General features: G+C 37.3%; 1 long non-coding RNA gene across 1 annotated transcript in view; it reads left to right on the top strand.

Annotated features, from left to right (window-relative positions):
- Positions 1-7,100: 7,100 nt before the first annotated feature.
- LOC131359415 (uncharacterized) overlaps positions 7,101-18,681 on the top strand; it is a 30,954-nt gene continuing 19,373 nt past the window's right edge. The window contains exon 1 of the long non-coding RNA XR_009205779.1: positions 7,101-7,537. This is a non-coding gene — a long non-coding RNA (uncharacterized LOC131359415). The remainder of the gene's footprint in view (positions 7,538-18,681) is intronic.

Here is an 18,681-nt window from a genome sequence, read left to right as displayed (position 1 = left end):
ACAGCAATGTTCAAAGACAGCAAAGCCAAATCTTAAATATTTAAATGTAAATGCTGTCCATTGAAGAGGCTCTATAAGAGCACCTATATGAAGATGATGCTTCTTTGCTATTTGCCACTCAAATTCCCGTTACAACCACCTTACAGTTCCACAAATATACAAAGTCAGAATGAGATGGTAATATTCAATTTATTGTAACAAAAGAGGAAAAACCTAAAACACTAGCTAATAAAGCCAAAATACAAGCAATAATGCAATAATAATAATAATAATAAAGAAAATCTGTGAACCACAGTCCACCTGTGATACACAAACATCAAAGAACTGACTGACAATTTAACAATAATATATATATATAGTCTTTATATGTAACATATAATTCAATTTATATTAAACAATTTATTGTATATTATTATACATGGATATATAAAATAAATTGAATTGATATATACACTACCGCACAAAAGTTTGGGATCACTCAAAAATATTATTGTTTTCCAAGGAAACACACACGAAATTTGTCCAAATAGAAAATATAGCAAAAGAACAGGACAAGATAATCTGCTGAGATTCCACCCCATGCTTCCTGGAGCATCTTCCACAAGATGGATTGGCTGATGGAGTCTTCCTCCCTAGCCGGAATCAAGCTGAAATATGCAAGTGATCCCAAACTTTTGAGCGGTAGTGTATATATATATATATATATATATATATATATATATATATATATATATATATATATATATATATATATATATATATGTATATAACACAGAAACCCAAAATCATTAATTGTAAAGTGACATTGGAGTTTGGGAAAAAATTTTTAAGAAAACTAAAAAATAGCTGTAATATTCTGCTTGCATAAGTATTCAACCGCTGTGTTATGGGAGCTCCCAGATTCAGTGGCTCAGAGTGGAGTAATGATGCACCAGTGAAATATATCTATATCTATATGTTTAGAACTATATCAATCTGTATCTATGTATCTATATATGTTTCTTTGAACAGATAATACCAGCAGCTATCAAACCACTTCTAAAAATAATAAATTCTTCCTTTAAACTTTTTAATCTATGTTTTTGTAAAGCTTATTTAAGACAATGTCCAATGTTAAAAGCACTATACACTAAAAAAAGCACTAAACACTGCATGACACTTGCTTGTATCACAAGAAAGAAGCCATTGCTCAAAAACTGAAAACTGAAAGCAAGTCTTGGGTGTGCCAACAAACATAGCGTGACAGCTGCAATGTGTTTTTTTTGTGGTTTTCCCCTGAATAACTGAGGGCTATATGTGGGGCTAACCTAAAATTCTGATGCATCAAGACACACCATTACTACAGTGAATTATGGAGGTTGCAGTATCATGCTATGGGGATGCTTTTTCTCATCAGCAGGGACCAGGCGTCTTGTTAGAATTGAAGGAAAATTCAGCAAAAATAATGGAAAGGAAGAGATTCTGCTTCAGGTTGACAGAAAATTCACTTTTCAATACAACCCCAAGCACAATACCAATGGCTAAAAGTCCTACAGTGGCCAAGTCAAAGTTCTAATCTAAATCACATTGAGAATCTGTAGCACTATATGAAAATTAGTCCAAGAGCATCAGCCAACCGACTTGAAGAACCTGGAGCAAATCGACCAAGACGAATGGGCCAAAATCATGTAACTTAACTTAATTAACTGACTTGATTGAGTTTCAGTGTTTTTAACCCTTTAGAACCCACAGAACCCACAGATTGTCAGAGAAAAACTAGTGACATATACGACACATTAGGTTTTTTTTTCAACTTTTAAGATTATAAATTGCTCAGTTAATTTGGCTGATTCAGTGATATTTACTTAATAATTTTCATTGTTACATTTATTATCAATTTATTATTTATCGTTAATAATTTATTATATATATATATATATATATATATATATATATATATATATGCGGTTCTCGAACCCGGACGCCCGTGGTGTGTGTGCACACGCCAGCACACGGTGTAATGAGACCCATTCGCAGGATTCAGCGAAGCACTGCTTTTATTACATTTAAGACACGACATAGGGAAACAAATGTAACACAAGACATGGCGTGGTAAACAAAACAAGAAAAAAACCTAGATCTTTTGGGGATGGAACTTAACAAACAAAACCCAAACAGAAACTAAGGTTCAGGTAACAATCATGGACAAGGACACAAACACAAGGATCCCTATTTATAGGGGTAGACATTAGGGCTTATGGGATACAGGTGACACAATCAGGATAGGAACAATGGGAAGGGCGTAACACAAAAGAAACACAAAGAAGCAGGCCTTCAAGGTTCACCTGCCAGCGCCCTCTCTGGGCCTGGCAGGGAACTGTCCAGCTGTTCCTGACAATTATTAATTATTATTATTTTTATTTATTATTATTTGTTATCAATGTATTATTATTTATTATTATTACATTTAACATTAAAACTACCGAGGTACCTCTGCCTGTTCTGGCAAACCATAATGCTCGTCCTTGTCAATGCATGGCTGATCTACAGCCGTGACTGTAAACTACTTGGTGTCCACAAGCCACTGAAACAAAGGAGCTTCCAGGCTGAGGTTGCAACTAGCCTTATTCTCCTGCATTCACAAAGGGGCCGCCTATCACTCAACACCACAACTCCACCACCACCTCCCAAGAGAGTTCATGTTGGAGTTCCAGATGATGTTCATGTGGACCAGGTTGCACACTGGCCTGTGAAGCAAGGTCGTTGCAAATTCTGCAAAATCGATGCAACCACCACCCTTTGTGAGCAATGTGATGTGCATCTTAGTTTCACTGAGGAAAGAAATTGCTTCAAATGTTTCCATTTGGCCTAGGTTATTGCCACATAAACAAGTTTCATGGGGTTTCATGAGAAAAGGGTCCGGCTGCTTAACACCCAATGTTACATATATGTAACATTACAGATCTCTGACAGTAGGGGGTGGTATTTTGAAAAAAAATTCTATCTATTTAGTCTGTGTTATGTCCCCCATAATTTTCCTTGAAGGAGAAAGGGGTCTGGGTTCTTATGCATTAAATACAAATGTCCCATTTGTAATTCTGATATTATGATGTTCATCATTGTCATGAGTGTCAGATCTTCTTCCTGGCGATGATCCTAAACACATCAAAATAAGAAACCGTCACTATTTTGTGCCAAGCAATACAAAATATCCTTTTCTTTAGTATGCTTGTTTTGTTTTGTTAGGATATCGAGTGCTGCAGAGATGGCGTACTTTTATAGGCCCAAGTGGAATTTAGCATCTCATTGTTATTTTTTTTGTCGAGGAAACAATTGTCATTGTTTCCTCGACAAAAAACAGATATGAATTTTCCATGATCCCTCTTTGCTTCATGTGTGTTGAACATGAGCACAGCTATCATAGAAAGTGACTGCATATGTGTCTTCAATTGTAAGAGGAACCCAATTCAGGTAGTTGTCCACAAAAAAAGCACAAATACTTGCTTCATAATCAAGCTGTCACGGGCACGCCCATCTCAACCACGCTCCCGCGCTCACAATCACCTGACTTTTGATCACCTCCACCTGCACTCTATCTCATGGCGCGTATTTAAAGCGCTTACTCGCCGAGGACAGCGGCGAGTATTAAGACTATGTACTAGTGACATTCGTGTTTCAGTTCTGTCTGCTGCTCATATTGCCTAAGTTACATTTCCCGCATTTCTATTTGCCTGAGTTTATGCTTGTTGTCGCTTCGTCTTCTGCAACCTCAGTTGTTTCAAAGAATTAAAAAAAAGAAACGGTTTTGGATTCTCTCCCTGCCTCCTGAGTCTGTGGTTACACAAGCATTTGCCATGAGTCTTGCCCAGTAAGTGCATGGCTAGCTCCTTAAGCCTCACCAATGATGTTTTTTTATTTTTGATGATTTATTATTTTTTTTATAATTATAGCAACCTTAATTATAGTAATGTTTGAGGACGTTTTGGCTGTAACACTTGGGCCTCTTGGAATACTGTATACATGAATGAATGAATGAATGAATGAATGAATGAATGAATGAATGAATGAATGAATGAATGAATGGACCAAATGCATACCTTAAACAAAGATATAGGCGATGGCTGCAATTGCAGTGGTCAGCAATACTAGAAAGAAGACAATTTTGAGGTAAAGGTATTCATATGCTCCTCCATATACATTTATTATATGAAATAACAGAATAATGTAATGAGACTCTACACACATGTACATGCTCTTGTATACTTACTGTAGGATGCTTTAGAAATGGGAGAACTGGATGTGCCTAAAAAAAAACATATTCCTCTCAGTCTGAGCTCTGAGTTTTTACATTGTGCAGAAAACCACCATCAGAATGTTTCCCAATCAGAAGCCATGGGTGGATAAGACCATCCGCAATGCTCTGAGAACTCGCACCGCTGCCTATAACGCAGGACTTGCGTTGGGTGACATGACCTCTTTCAAGGCTGCGTCATACAACGTGCGGAAAGCGGTGAAGGAGGCGAAGCAGTGCTACGGGAGAAAACTAGAGTCACAACTCCAACAGAGTGACTCTAGGAGCCTGTGGCAGGGATTAAGGACAATTACGGACTATAAAGCACCAACATCCGGTATGATGAATGCGGAAGTGACTCTGGCAGATGAGCTGAACACCTTCTACACTTGCTTCGAGGCTGCAGCTAATGATGCTAAAGCTAATGCTACAGCTAATGCTAATGGGTGTGGACAGGAAGAGAATGCCAACACAAATGCGTTCATCATCTCTGAGCATGACGTGAGGAGAGCCTTCAGGAGAGTGAACACCAGGAAAGCAGCAGGACCAGACGGAATCTCAGGTCGAATCCTCAGAGCCTGCGCTGACCAGCTAGCACCAGTGTTCACAGACATATTCAACCTCTCCTTGGTCACTATTGCACACTACACACTTCACTCTATATAATTTTGCAATAATTTTGTACTGCTGCTGTCTGCACCTTGGACACTATTGCACTACACTCTATTCACTTTACACTTTATATAACTTTATATAAATTTATAATTTTACATAACTTTGCATCACAGCTGTTGTATTTTACACTTCCTGTATGTACATTTTACACTTTTACACATATACAACATATTCTTATTTTATATACATATTATATATACATACCCTACTTTATTTATATTTATTTTATTTCATTCTGTTTTTATTCTATTATATTTTTTGCTACTGTGAACTTGCTTTTATATTTTTATATTTCGTATTTTAGTGTAAGTCGTATTCTTATTTTTTATATTTTGTATTTTTATATTTTATTTTTATATTTTATCCTTGTCTTTTGTTCTGTCCTTATTCCTTTTTCCTAGGGTCATAACAGTCGTGTAAGCATTTCACTGCATATCATACTGTGTACCATTATGTATGTGACTAATAAAATTTGAATTTGATTAGTCTGTTTAACTGGTCAATTAGAAAATTGCAGGGCCACAATTAATAACCAAAATATTATTACATACAGTCCTACAATTATTCTAATAGTTTAAGAGCTGGAATAAGAATAATGGAATAATGGGCAGCATGGTGGAGGTGTGGGTAGTGATACCACCTCATGGATTGATGCTTAGATTGGGTGTAATGTTTCAGTAAATGTTCACACCTGTGTCTTAATTTCCTGTCCACTTCCCACAAACACATGCCAGTAGACACGCTAGATATAGTAAACTGTGCTTTTCCTCCCATGTTGCCAATGTCACACTCTCATCTTGATTTCTTCTGTACAACATCAGAAGGATTCAGCCATTTTTATCCATGCATGCTGCTCAGGTGCTTGTTTAGTCTCTTGTCATTTCAGGACTGGACTACTGCAACTCTCTACAGGTCTACCCTTGAATGCAATCTGTTCTCTGCAAATGATCCAAAAAGCCATCACGCATCTTGTTTTCAACCTGCCCAAGTTCTTCCACACCACCAAACTGCTGCGTTCCCTCCACTGTAGCTGCACGCATCAGATTCAAAACACTGATGCTTGCAAAGCCAAGAATGGACCAGCACCCTCTTACCTCAAAGCTCTTATTACTCCTTGCACTGCACCACACTCCCACCAATCTACTAGCACTGCATGACTGGTCCCACCATCTCTCAGGGTAAGAGGTAGGTATACATCTGTTCTGGCACTGAGTTGGTGGAATGAACTTCCCCTAGCTTTCCGAACAGCTGAGTCACCGACCGTCTTCAAATGACGGATGAAGACCTACCTCTTCCTGAAACACTTAAACCAGCTCTTATTTTCCCTATTTGTTTTATGTATTGTTGTATGTTGTAAAAAAAGGTATTTGGTTGATGGCTGATGGCATGAAAAATGGACAAGAGTAAGGATATGAGCGAGATTGACAAGGGCCAAATTGTGATGGCTAGACGACTGGATCAGAGCATCTCCATAACCGTGTGAACCGATCCAACAGACGAGTTCAAGGTCAAGTAGTTAAGGAGTTAAGTAGTCAAGGACATCGCAGTTTGTTGTGTTTTGGCAGCCAAAACAATACCAATACAATATTAGGCAGATTATTAGGCAATATTAGGTTATAATGTTATGCCTGATCTGTGTATATCGCTTAAAATAAAATATCCTTAAAATAAAGCTCAAAGACTTTATGTATGAAATTTTGCAATGAGATAGCGAACATCCCTTTTCAGTTTTCTATTAGGATCACACTGCCAAAAAAAAAAAAAAAAAAAATTAAAAGAGTATAATGGTTGCGAATCACAAAATCTGCAATTCACATCTGAACTAAAAGAAAAATAAAAGAAAGCTCGTGTCTAGGTTTCAATTATCTGCAACCGAAAGCTGTCGAGGAGTGTGGTATTATGTGTGTTTTGACAGTTTAACTTTTCATATGGGCGGAAATTTCCCATTTGGTCGGGGGGACAACAAAAATGAAACTTAAACTCATTTCCTGAGTCGGACAAAAAAATAAGTACAGTTCTAAAAACTGAAATACTTCAAAATAACTCTACTGTTTTGTGCAATAAATCTCTGGAGCTTGAAGTCTATCATTTCTCTCTCTCTCTCTAGAGGGTTTGTTAGAAATCATTATCTATTTCCTTAATCTACAGACAGCTGAAGATGCTGGCGCCACGGCACACGGAGCTTCTATCGTTCATCATTAATGTGGATGCTCACGTCTTTATCGTAATAATCATCGCTCGTGTTTACATTAGTAGGAGAGAAACAACAATTCTAACAGCCTTAAAGCTTAATTAGGTTTAGATTAACAGAAGGAGCAGATCTCTAATGCGTTGCTGTCACTGCGTAACGTAGCGTGTTCAGTTGATAGCTTCCGCCCCCGCCTTTTTTTAAAAAAGCATTCTGCCTCCTAACTATCGCGCTAATCTACAAGTCTACACGCACTGCAACGACTGAAGGAGGACGTTTACGGCACATTATTTATTTATTTATTTATTTATTTCTTTATTTCTTTATTTGATTTTATTTGATTTTAATTTTTTCCAATAAAGTCGTTGATTGTGGACGCACTGCATTACCATACTAATGGCAAGGTAGGAATTAAGCCTTTCTTGAACGTGCATTCGATTAATTGTTCGGTGCATGATTAAATATTATATCTATATAACTATATACTCTATATTATATACTCTATACTATACACTCTTTACACTCCGATAAGTTTAGTACAGCACATCCTGCACATTTTAACATTCTCTGATCGAATACAAAACAATTCAACTGTGAATTAAATGTGTTAAAGCACTAAAGTGTGCAGGGACCAGGATGCTATCCAGGATGTTGACAGAAAGTGTAAAAACCTCTGTACACAAATCAGTCAAGTGGATCAGGGCATGTTTTCTGTGTTAGCGGGTTTTCACTTCCAGTTCTACTCATGAAATTACTAAAATGAACAGAGCATGGGCTGCAGGGCTGAAATAAAACATGAATAACAAAAACATTGCTATAAATGATTATTGTAAGCCTACGACAAGGGACTGTACCTGTAGTTTCTGGAGAGGACGTAACACCTTTCTGACCTGCAAGAATAAGGATTTTGTGTCAGTTGGTTGTAAGACAGTACAAGTCTGAGCATGTTATTGTGGTATATTGGCATGCCATTATACCACATCTTCTTTTGTAATACTAATACTGAACCTGAAACCTAAAGTGTTAAATGAAATCTTGTATGAAGTGTTTCTACACAGCTGACATTTCCTGCACATCCTTAGCCGAATTTCCTTTTCAACATTTGACTTCTGCATTGCTTGCACTCCTGTGCTCTTATTTCTGGAATAAGAATTAAATCTAAATCTAAGCGTTTAACCGTTTGATAATTTAATCCCATACAATCTTGCATTAGACAACAGATATAACAGTGTTACAGTTTGTAAGTGCATATCATAGACCAGTCACAACACCCATTCACACACTACAGACAATTCAACCAAATTCAACAGCAGTAACATTCATTTTTACTTTGCTGTGATCTGACTTACATTCTGTCAAAGTGTAAATGGGTCATGATAGAGTTTGGAAATGAAAATGAAAGAATGAAATGCTCTGCTTAAAAAACTTACACAAAAATGGGAAGTTCTTGTTGAACTGCAACAAAAAGGAAAAGTTTAAACTCAATACAGAAAGTCAAAAGCAGGTGTGTATGTATAAAACACTAGATTACTTTTGTTCATTACCTACAGCTATAGTTTATTAGACAACAGCTATAGCTGTTAGAAAATGCAAAGATCATGACGATGACATTTATTATTTTCTAGGAAAGTATTGATAGTACTATGTATTAAGGCAGTTGTATTACAAATGAACAATAAATTATAAATGACTTACATCAATTTTAGTACAAGTGATGTAAAAGATCAGGGCATCATGGCACCTATCGAGCGTGACTGATTCCAGTGTAGGAGTGATGATGGGGAAAACAAACTCCCACTTGTTGGCCTGATAATCGGCTACTGATGTGCCCTGATGAAGAAAACAAAAGATGAATGAAAGGAGGGTAGATGTTAAAAAATGTAGACATAAACTTATTTACACTAACAGTTGTGTTTGTAGGATCAATTGTGAAATAATTATTTAATATATAATATAATATAGACTCAGCTTGGAGAAAATTCCATTAGCCTTGATATAGTAGATCATTGATCATAATAACAGCATGTAATGTATTGTATTGCAGTCCAGAAAAAGCTTGCTGTGATGATGTATGCAAAACTGAAAGTCTGGACATATGTTTGAGAAGTATTCTACAATCTTAGATGCATTCACATACTTGTTACAGCAGGTATAATGGTCTTTATTTTTTCTTTTTCTTTTTTTTTTACTAAGGGTTGTATTTGTTTGCCTGACCTGACAAGACCTAAAAGAATTCCAATTTAACATTAGGAGTTTAAGTGAGTCATTAATTATTGAACTTATAGAAAATCACGTCATATTAAGGATGGCATTAAACATTTTTTTGGTTTTCTGATACCAGCACTGATTTTGACACATTAGAGCTTTACACACTTGAAATAGTTGGGTAGTGGTGGCTCATGTGGTTAAGGGTCTGCATATTTCCGTTGTCAGCAACCATGACTGGATAAATTCAGTGCATAACTGCATTAATGGCTTGTTTCATACTTTCACAACCCTTGTGGAACTTTAATGGCTGTTAAAAATAAAAAAAGGACGGGACTGCTGTTCTGCACCTGAGCAGGTATTGTTACCTTTCACAGCTTTTTTTATGTTTGTTGCATAGTTGATCAACATCCAGTTTGAACAGGCTTTTTGACTGTAACTCTCCTCTTCACTCTAATTGACGAGATTTCCATCACTATTTGTCATTTTTTATTTTTTTTACTGTTTACACCAGGGGTCTCTAAACTTTTGTTCTTTTTCTTTTTTTGAGCCCAATTTTGACGCAATGAAGGTGGCCAAGAGCTACTCCTGTTATACTTTTATTAACATTTATTACATAGCTTATTGCTTTAAACCAGCTTAATGCTTTAAACCAACCCAACTGAATAAGCCATTTTTGTGTGGACTTCTCAATGTCGAACATTTGAAATTCACATTTGGTCATGTTAAGGAGCATGTTAACTATAGAGGTAATTAATTTAACACAACGGGGTTTGTTGACTAGATTTCTCAGTTATTATTGTCAGATTTCCTTCATTCGCATAGATTCTGTTATTTATCAGCAAATTTTTAGTGACAGTCCCATGGCACATACCCTGATGTCCTCAGCAAGACTGAAAAAGACACATCTCGTATTAAAAGGGGAACACTTTGATACTGAAGGTACTGTTAATTTTGAAAACAGTGACCTGAAATTGTATTGGACTTTAAGTGATTAAATAATAGTATTTTTTATGGCATTCATATGGTTGCGCCATGGGAAATATTAAACCGTATTTTATTACGAAACATATAACCCGAATCCCCAGTGTCTTCCAAGTTCAGTTGATCTTTATTCTTTATCTAAACTACTTTGATTTGTGGTTATAGATTTAAATATATATAACACTTCCATGCACGGTCTTAGTGCTATCTGTGTGTGAAATAACCTGAGATTAATGAACGGCTGTGTTAATCTGTGTGATGCGCGTGCAATTACGCGCGATGAATTGTCCAGGGAGTCGATTCAGAGATTCGGTACAACACCGTAAAACGACGAGGCGTCCGTGGATTTGATAGGGATGAATTTTTGATGAATTGGTTTATCGAGTTAATTAGTTATTATTATTATTATTTTTTTTTTTCAAATTTGTATTCATTTTATGAAACTTTAGGTGAGCTCCTCAGATGTGGGTTATTACTGGTAAGTGAAACACAGCTTTTGCTTAGCCTCTAGATGTAATATTCTAACGCTACATCGTTTCACACTGTATGCATCTGGCTCCACCGTGTGGGTTATCACTGCAAAAGCTCTAGCAGTGCTGCTTCAGGGCAGTGTTTTATAACGTCAAGAACAACGTACTATTGGCCCCTCTTCTAAACTGCAAGTGTTTAATGGTCATCTACCCGGGGTTAAAAGCGGGGTTAGATCACTGATAACCCGGGGTTAAGTACAGTGTGGAAAGCCCTCCTAAGGATCAATCACTATCAGTACTCAATATTTTCTTTGTTAAAACCCAGTGCCTTTTAAAAACAGAAAAGGTACAAAGCTAAAACCATGAATGTACTGTTATTTATTACATTAATAAATATTAAATAAGTAATTATAAAGTATGAATATACACCAATCACGCATAACATTATGACCACTGAGAGGTGAAGTGAATAACTCTGATTATCTCCTCATCATGGCACCTGTTAGTGGGTGGGATATATTAGGCAGCAAGTGAACATTTTGTCCTCAAATTATTAGAATAATTTGTTAGAAACAGGAAAAATGGGCAAGTGTAAGGATTTGAGCGAGTTTGACCAGGGTCAAATTGTGATGGCTAGATGACTGGATCAGAGCATCTCAAAAACTGCAGCTCTTGTGGGGTGTTCCCGGTCTGCAGTGGTCAGTATCTATCAAATGTGATCCAAGGAAGGAACAGTGATGAACCGGAGACAGGGTCATGGGCAGTCAAGGCAGATTGGTGTACGTGAGGAGTGAAGGCTGGCCCGTGTGATCCGATCCAACAGATGAGCTACTGTTGCTCAAATTGCTGAAGAAATTAATGATGGTTCTGATAGAAAGGTGTCAGAATACACAGTGCAGGATGGGCCAGGGCTGTTTTGGCAGCAAAAGAGGGACCAACACAATATTAGGCAGGTGGTCATAAGGTTATGCCTGATTGGTGTATTAAAAGTTAGTCCTCATAAAAACAACTGGGTCTTTACATATACAAGCGTTTTATTTTACGAAAAGTAAATAAACAAAATACATTTTAATTCTTTGATCTTTTGTTTTTTGCTGGTATCAGATTGGTGCCATCTCTACTTGCAATTAGCTATATAGATCTGAACTAAGTAACTTTTAATTATCTTTTTGTCTGAACACTGCAGATTCCAAAAGCAGGAAGTTTCATTTTTAGGACAAATGTAAAGGTAGAAAACTGATCAAAAACTTACATTAATAATCCACTGGGCATTGCAGGTCTTGTCAGGCAATATTTTTATTATAGAAGATGGTAGATCACAGCGAACTTTGCCGTCACGCAGTGTTGTGCACTGCTCAGGGTCAGCTGCATGCAGTGGCTGGCTAATCATCATGAGCAGCAACATAGCTACATTTGAAGAGAGAGAGAGAGAGAGAGAGAGAGAGAGAGAGAACAATGTTTTTGTTTTGACACTATGACAGTAAGACCACTGTTACTACATATTTTATATGTACCTACACATTGATGGGCACTGCTGATGTCCAGTGTGCTATAATATAGTTGAAGCCAGAGTCAAAGCTACACAGCTACTAGATCCAGTTTTCTGCCTTGTAGTTTTCCCACCACAAACCTCATATCTCATTTACATTTTAGTTTGCAATCTAATGTATTTCATACTTTCATACAACGTAATTTCTTTCATTATTCTGTTTTATTATTGATGTTTCTATAACCTTTCCTTTATTTACATTTAATTAGTATTATTATTATTATTATTACATTCTTTTTAGTTTGCGAGATGTATCTTGTCTTGGGTCCACACTGGTTTAAACTGTTATACAAGAGAGACATGCACGTGTCTTTTGTAAAACGTTTTCTGCAACATTAGCATTTTAGACTTTGTCTTATGTATGAATTCAGCTTAGCATTGCATGGCTAAAGATCCACGTAGCCTTTTTTCCCACTCTGGACCCACTAATCCCTTCTGTTTCTGGCGTAAGTGAAGACTTTGGATAAATCTAAAGGTTTTCTTCCACCTTAAACAAGAAACAGCAGTTCTAATACATTGTTTTATTACCCCATGACTGCCACTATCTACTCATAGGTGGCTGACAAATAAGTGGATACATGACAAGACCTTGATTCATTCATCTTACATGACATGACATCTTACATTTCATAAATGAACTCTTCAAATCCCTGCCATTACTAACCGTCTCCTGCTGCTAACACCTTACTTCCAGAGAATGTAGAACTGCAACGCACACATGCCTGTAAAAAAGTGCACCCATCTGTGACGTAACTTTGAAATAATGATGTGTCACAGTGAATCAAACCATGTAGCAACAGAGCATTACGGCTAGAAGCTTAGCAACTGATACAATCAGAGACTGGACAGGGTGTGTCTCATATCGCGTGAAAATCAGGAAGTAGCAAGTGTTACCAAACAGGCACAGTATGTACATGTGTGGTGTAGATAGGGGGAATACCTGAGACTGAAAAATTAGAGGAAGTTGGAAATCAGCGTCTGGTCAAATGCGTGCCAGAATTAAAATAGAATAAAAAGACCAAAAATTAGAAAGACAAAAAAATATCTGCTGAAGCACAAAATTGCAAACCTGGCCTTTTTTTCCACACTGCTGTCTAATCATTTATCTAATCATATTTGTTGGCACCGCAAATATAAAAATAAAAAGAAGATTAGGGTCCAGGGTTTAGGAATGTACAGCGTCAGATTATGAAGAGTTAGAATTAATTGTTAACCCCTGGTGAAGTATAAGTAGTGTGAATGGTGAAAATAAGTTAACCCAGGATTCCGTTTACCAGAGCTTAGAGTGATTCAGGAAAAACTATAATCTAAACACAGAACTTCAACAATTAGGATATAACAGGATACAACAGCACATGAGGCAACTACTGTGACATGAGGTGTCATTTCTCTAGTTGAAGCTACACAGCTACAAAAATTCAGCTTTCTGCTTTATTTTTCCACCACACACCTAACAAAAATAATTCACACGTCTTATTGTCTTATTTAAATTTTAGTACCCTTACTATTATTATCACATGGTTTTATTTCTTGACATGTATCTGTACAGTGTTCTTGGGCACAACTACTGTGGTTGTACAAAAAAGATATGCGCAATAAGTCTTTTGTAAATTACTGTATCTTTTTTCTCCTAGATGCTTAATAAGCAAATCAGCATGTTTGATCGTCAGCATGTTGCTTGCTCCTACACATTTGTTTTTGCCTCATATGAGACATAATTAGACCAAATTTCCATTCTCTCTCACAGACAAACATCCTTCTGGTGACTTCTTGCCAAGCTTTCTCTTGGGTGTATTCTTACTGTGGCTCAGTGCTCTGAGGTATGCTGTGGTCTCATTTATGTAACATGTTCCTATTTATTATCTTAGCGTCTTGGAAGACAAAAACTGCCTTGCATCTAAGCACATAATAAGCAAAAACAATAAACAACAACAGAGTAACAGCTAATGCTTATATTATGGTGACAAAGGCTATAGGACTCAATGCTTCAAGTGGAGACAACATTTTGTCAGACAAATATATTTTGACAATTTATCTCCCTACCAAAATTCCCCCATTGTTTACATATATCACTATGACTTCTTTGACGTTTGTTTGACCTTTACATTTACAGCATTTGGCAGATGCCAAATTATGAAAGGAAATTATGAATAGAATGCAGTAACTGTGTAGGGTTGACTTGTCTGAGTTCTCTTTTGAAAGTTAAGGCAAGATTTTTATTAGAAGATTAATAATGCATTGTGTATTATTTATTAGGACAGTATTTCCTTGTCTAGATCAATGGTAAACATGCAGTAGTGGATTTTAGGTCCCATTCCTATCTAAATTATGCTATTATAGTTAGGCAGTAAACTTTCAGGCAGTAATCAAAAATTGCAGGATTTTGATTTTAATCTACTAAGTGTTGTTCTGTGACTAAATATTTACAATAGCAACAGCGACCTAAGTGCAACACGCAAACAATGAGTGTAATGGCCAGGGGCGTCGTAAGTGGGGGGAAAAGGGTGACTGAGTGCATAGGGCCCTGGCATCAGTGGCATGTCAGGGGCCCTGGCCGCCCTGCCCTCAAAGATCCTCAAATAGTATTATTATTATTGTGAAATTGAGTGTACAGTGCCTGCACTTCCACGCAGTATTCTGATCCTCGCTGTTTTAGCAAGATTTGGCACCCCCACACGTTTGTGTGGACACCTCCTTTAGGAACAGGGTGCATGCAAATTTGAATGATTTAATTGGTCATTCAAGAACAGTGCCAAATGATGATTGGCTGTGAGGGAGCACCGGAGCGCGGATTCGGCAGTCAGAACTAAGTGAGCGCCGTGCGGGCAATTGTGGTAGCCGAGACGACGCAGTGCGGGCAATTGTGGTAGCCGAGACGACGCAGTGCGGGCAATTGTGGTAGAAGTCTCCCAAGTTTTTCCCTAAGAGAGCAGATAAGAACATGTGTTTTGTGACAAGAAACACAATGTTACGAAGCTAGCAATAAAAAATCTTAGCTTACTCTAAACTTTGAAATAACATGTAAAGTGTTTGAACGTGAGGCAATTTTTAAGAGATAAAATATGAAGAATAATATGAAATCTATGTGTGTACTGTACAGTACATTACAGATTTCATGGATCCTACTCAAAATATTAAAATGAGAAACCCTCTGTTCACCGGCCCTGTCTCAGAGAGTGCTGCAGTGGGTCCATCACAACAAGGTCCTACTGCTAGTTTTTCAGCCTTTTTCACTTTTGATTATTTGATTATTTTATGTATTTTGAATTAGGCAGGCATGCTTTGAAAGAAGGCAAAGTGGTGATTTGAGTTATATTGTGTTTATTTATTTATATTACTGATTGAAAGAATAATAATGTTCTGGACAACGAGCACAATGTCTCTTAATAAAACACAATTCAAATAAAAAAAAAATCATTACGTTGTCATTTTTATCTATAAGGGGATACCTGAGGTGCTTTATTTATAGCAGGGGTGTCCAGTCTTATCCGCAAAGGGCCGGTGTGCGTGCAGGTTTTCATTCCAACTGAGCAGAAGCCACACCTGAGTCTACTGAAAGCCAAGATCTACTGAATAGCCAGTTGGAATCAGGTATAGCTTCTGCTTGGTTGGAATGAAAACCTGCACCCACACTGGCCCTTTCTGGATAAGATTGGACACCCCTGATTTATAGTATAAAGTCACAGGGGTAGGCAAAGTCAATCCTGGAGAGCCGCTGTCCTGTAGATTTTAGCTTCAACCCTAAGACAAAGAAGAAAAAACAAAACAAAAAATAACTGTCTATAGTATTCCCGAAGACCCTGATTAGCTTGTTCAGGTGTGCTTGATTAAGGTTGGAGCTAAACTCTGTAGGACAGTGGCCTTCCAGGACCGACAATACCTATCTTGGTATAGCACAATTTATACACAAAATTAGTTCTGTGCTGCATTAACATGCATGGAATGCAAAGAATGTTTTTTATACTATACATGGTATTAGAATTTTTAATAATGTTCTTTTCAATTTTACAACACTGATTTGACAACAATTACTGTATCAGTGAGTAAAGTGTGTATACTTTTATTTAAAAAAAAAGTGATAAATAGCATGGATCACGAGATGATGGGAAAGGGGCCCCCCCCATACACTGTCTTTGCATAGGGCCCAAGAATTGGGGCTACACCTCTGGTAATGGCATCCTCCATTATGCATGAATGACAAAAACAAATGAGTTTAGAGCAATTAACAAAAACTAGTATATTTATTGTACAAATGTTGAGACTCACATCACATTTTCTAGCTTGAATATAGATCATTCATAGCAGTACTGTCTGAAATTTAAATAGATTTTAGTCATACAAGTTGTACATTGATACACTAGCTTTAGTTTTATGACCAATGATAGAAAATTCCTATAAGAACTTTAATGCACATTTACTTCATTTAATTGTGTGGAAGCCACATGCCTCACAGCTATGCTGGTATTGATTTATAATCATTTGAATATGTTTGAAAATAACATTTTCCTGTCTTTACAAACAGTAAGATAATAATAGGGTCCGCTCTAATGCCTACACTAGACCTTCAGTATTCCCCTTCTCTGGGATTCCCCTTCTAGAAACAGAGGTTCTGCAAATGACCAATGGTCCCAAATGACAAACTAATGACGACTTCTCCTTTACAACATCATAAGGACTTGTCCATTTCTATCCACACAGGCTACTCAGTCATTTGTTGTTACAAGACTGGACTAATTGAACTCACTCCTGGCAGGCTTGGCTTTGTGGGCCATTCCATTTCTGCAGCTGCATGATGTGCAGTGTGTGTGTGTGTTTTCTTAGCATTCCAGTGTTCTTAAACACCACCACATTGTTATTGTCAGGAACAGCTGGACAGTTCCCTGCCAGGCCCAGAGAGGGTGCTGGCAGGTGAACCTTGGAAGCCTGCTTCTTTGTGTGTCTTTTGTTACGCCCTTCCTATTGTTCCTATCCTGATTGTGTCACCTGTATCCCATTAGCCCTAATGTCTACCCCTATAAATAGGGATCCTTGTGTTTGTGTCCTTGTCCATGATTGTTATCTGTACCGTGGTTTCTTTTGGGGTTTTGTTTGCTAGGTTCCATGTCCAAGCTAAGGTCTAGGTTTAGTTTAGTTTAGTTTAGTTTAGTTAACCACGCCATGTCTTGTGTTACGTTTGTTTCCCTATGTCGCGTCTTAAATGTAATAAAAGCAGTGCTTCGCTGAATCCTGCGCATGGGTCTCATTACACCGTGTGCTGGCGTGCGCACACACACCACGGGCGTCTGGGGTCGAGCCCCGCATAGGGCGGGGGTCCCAGACGTTACAGTTATGCTCCCTTCACAGTCTTTGTGTAGCGGGCTGCATAAAGCTTAAAGCACTAATACTGACTGTCAACAATGGACCAGTATTCATCTACCTTAAATAATTTAACACACCCTGCACCGCACCATGCAGTTCAATACATTAGCACTGCTCAAATGGAACTAATAAGACCTCCTTATTTGTCTTCATTCTTTCTGTGTGCTTTTCTTACTATATTACTTCCCCAAAAAGTTTTTTAGACTGATGGTATTGTTAATCTGTGACTTAGTGAACCAGTTTCAGGATTTACAGACTTCAGTGCACTCGATAAGTTCCACTGGATCTGGGTCAACTGCTTGTTCAAACAATACTATGTTAAAATAAATGGAGGAGAACCTAGATAGTAAATGAATAATGATCTGCCAGTGACAGCCATTGCACACCATATTCATCCACTCTGCATTTCTCTGTGGGTTGAGAACATCATTATCCACTAAGATTACTTGTTATCAGGTCAACAAACCAGTTCAGTTAAAATAACACAATGCAGATATTGGTATTAAATACAGGACAAGTACAGACACAGACACACAGCTGTCTTTAAAACTTCTGCAACACTGAGGAAGGTATTCATCCTAACTCTTTGGAGCTCACAATATGTGCATTCAGAACATATAGACACCCTTTCAAAACATAGACAGTGGTCACTATCTATCAAAAGTATCCTTTAAGACCTGTTAGTTGCGAGGTGGGGTCTCCATAGGTCCAGGACTTACAGGACTTAAAGGATCTGCTGCTAACATCTTGGTGCCAGATATCACAGCACACTTTCAGGGATCTAGTGGAGACCATGCCTCAACAGGTCAGGGCTGTTTTGGCAGAAAATGGAGGACCAACACAATATTAGGCAGGCATGTTATGCCTGATCAGTGTATGCCTTTTATATATATATATATATATATATATATATATATATATATATATATATATATATTTATATATATATATATATATATATATATATTTAACACCATTTAAA

Source organism: Hemibagrus wyckioides, linkage group LG01 (assembly GCF_019097595.1).
Source record: "Hemibagrus wyckioides isolate EC202008001 linkage group LG01, SWU_Hwy_1.0, whole genome shotgun sequence".
NCBI lineage: Eukaryota > Metazoa > Chordata > Actinopteri > Siluriformes > Bagridae > Hemibagrus > Hemibagrus wyckioides.
Note: the sequence above shows the minus strand (reverse complement) of the source record. Positions and strands in the feature narration are given on the sequence as shown.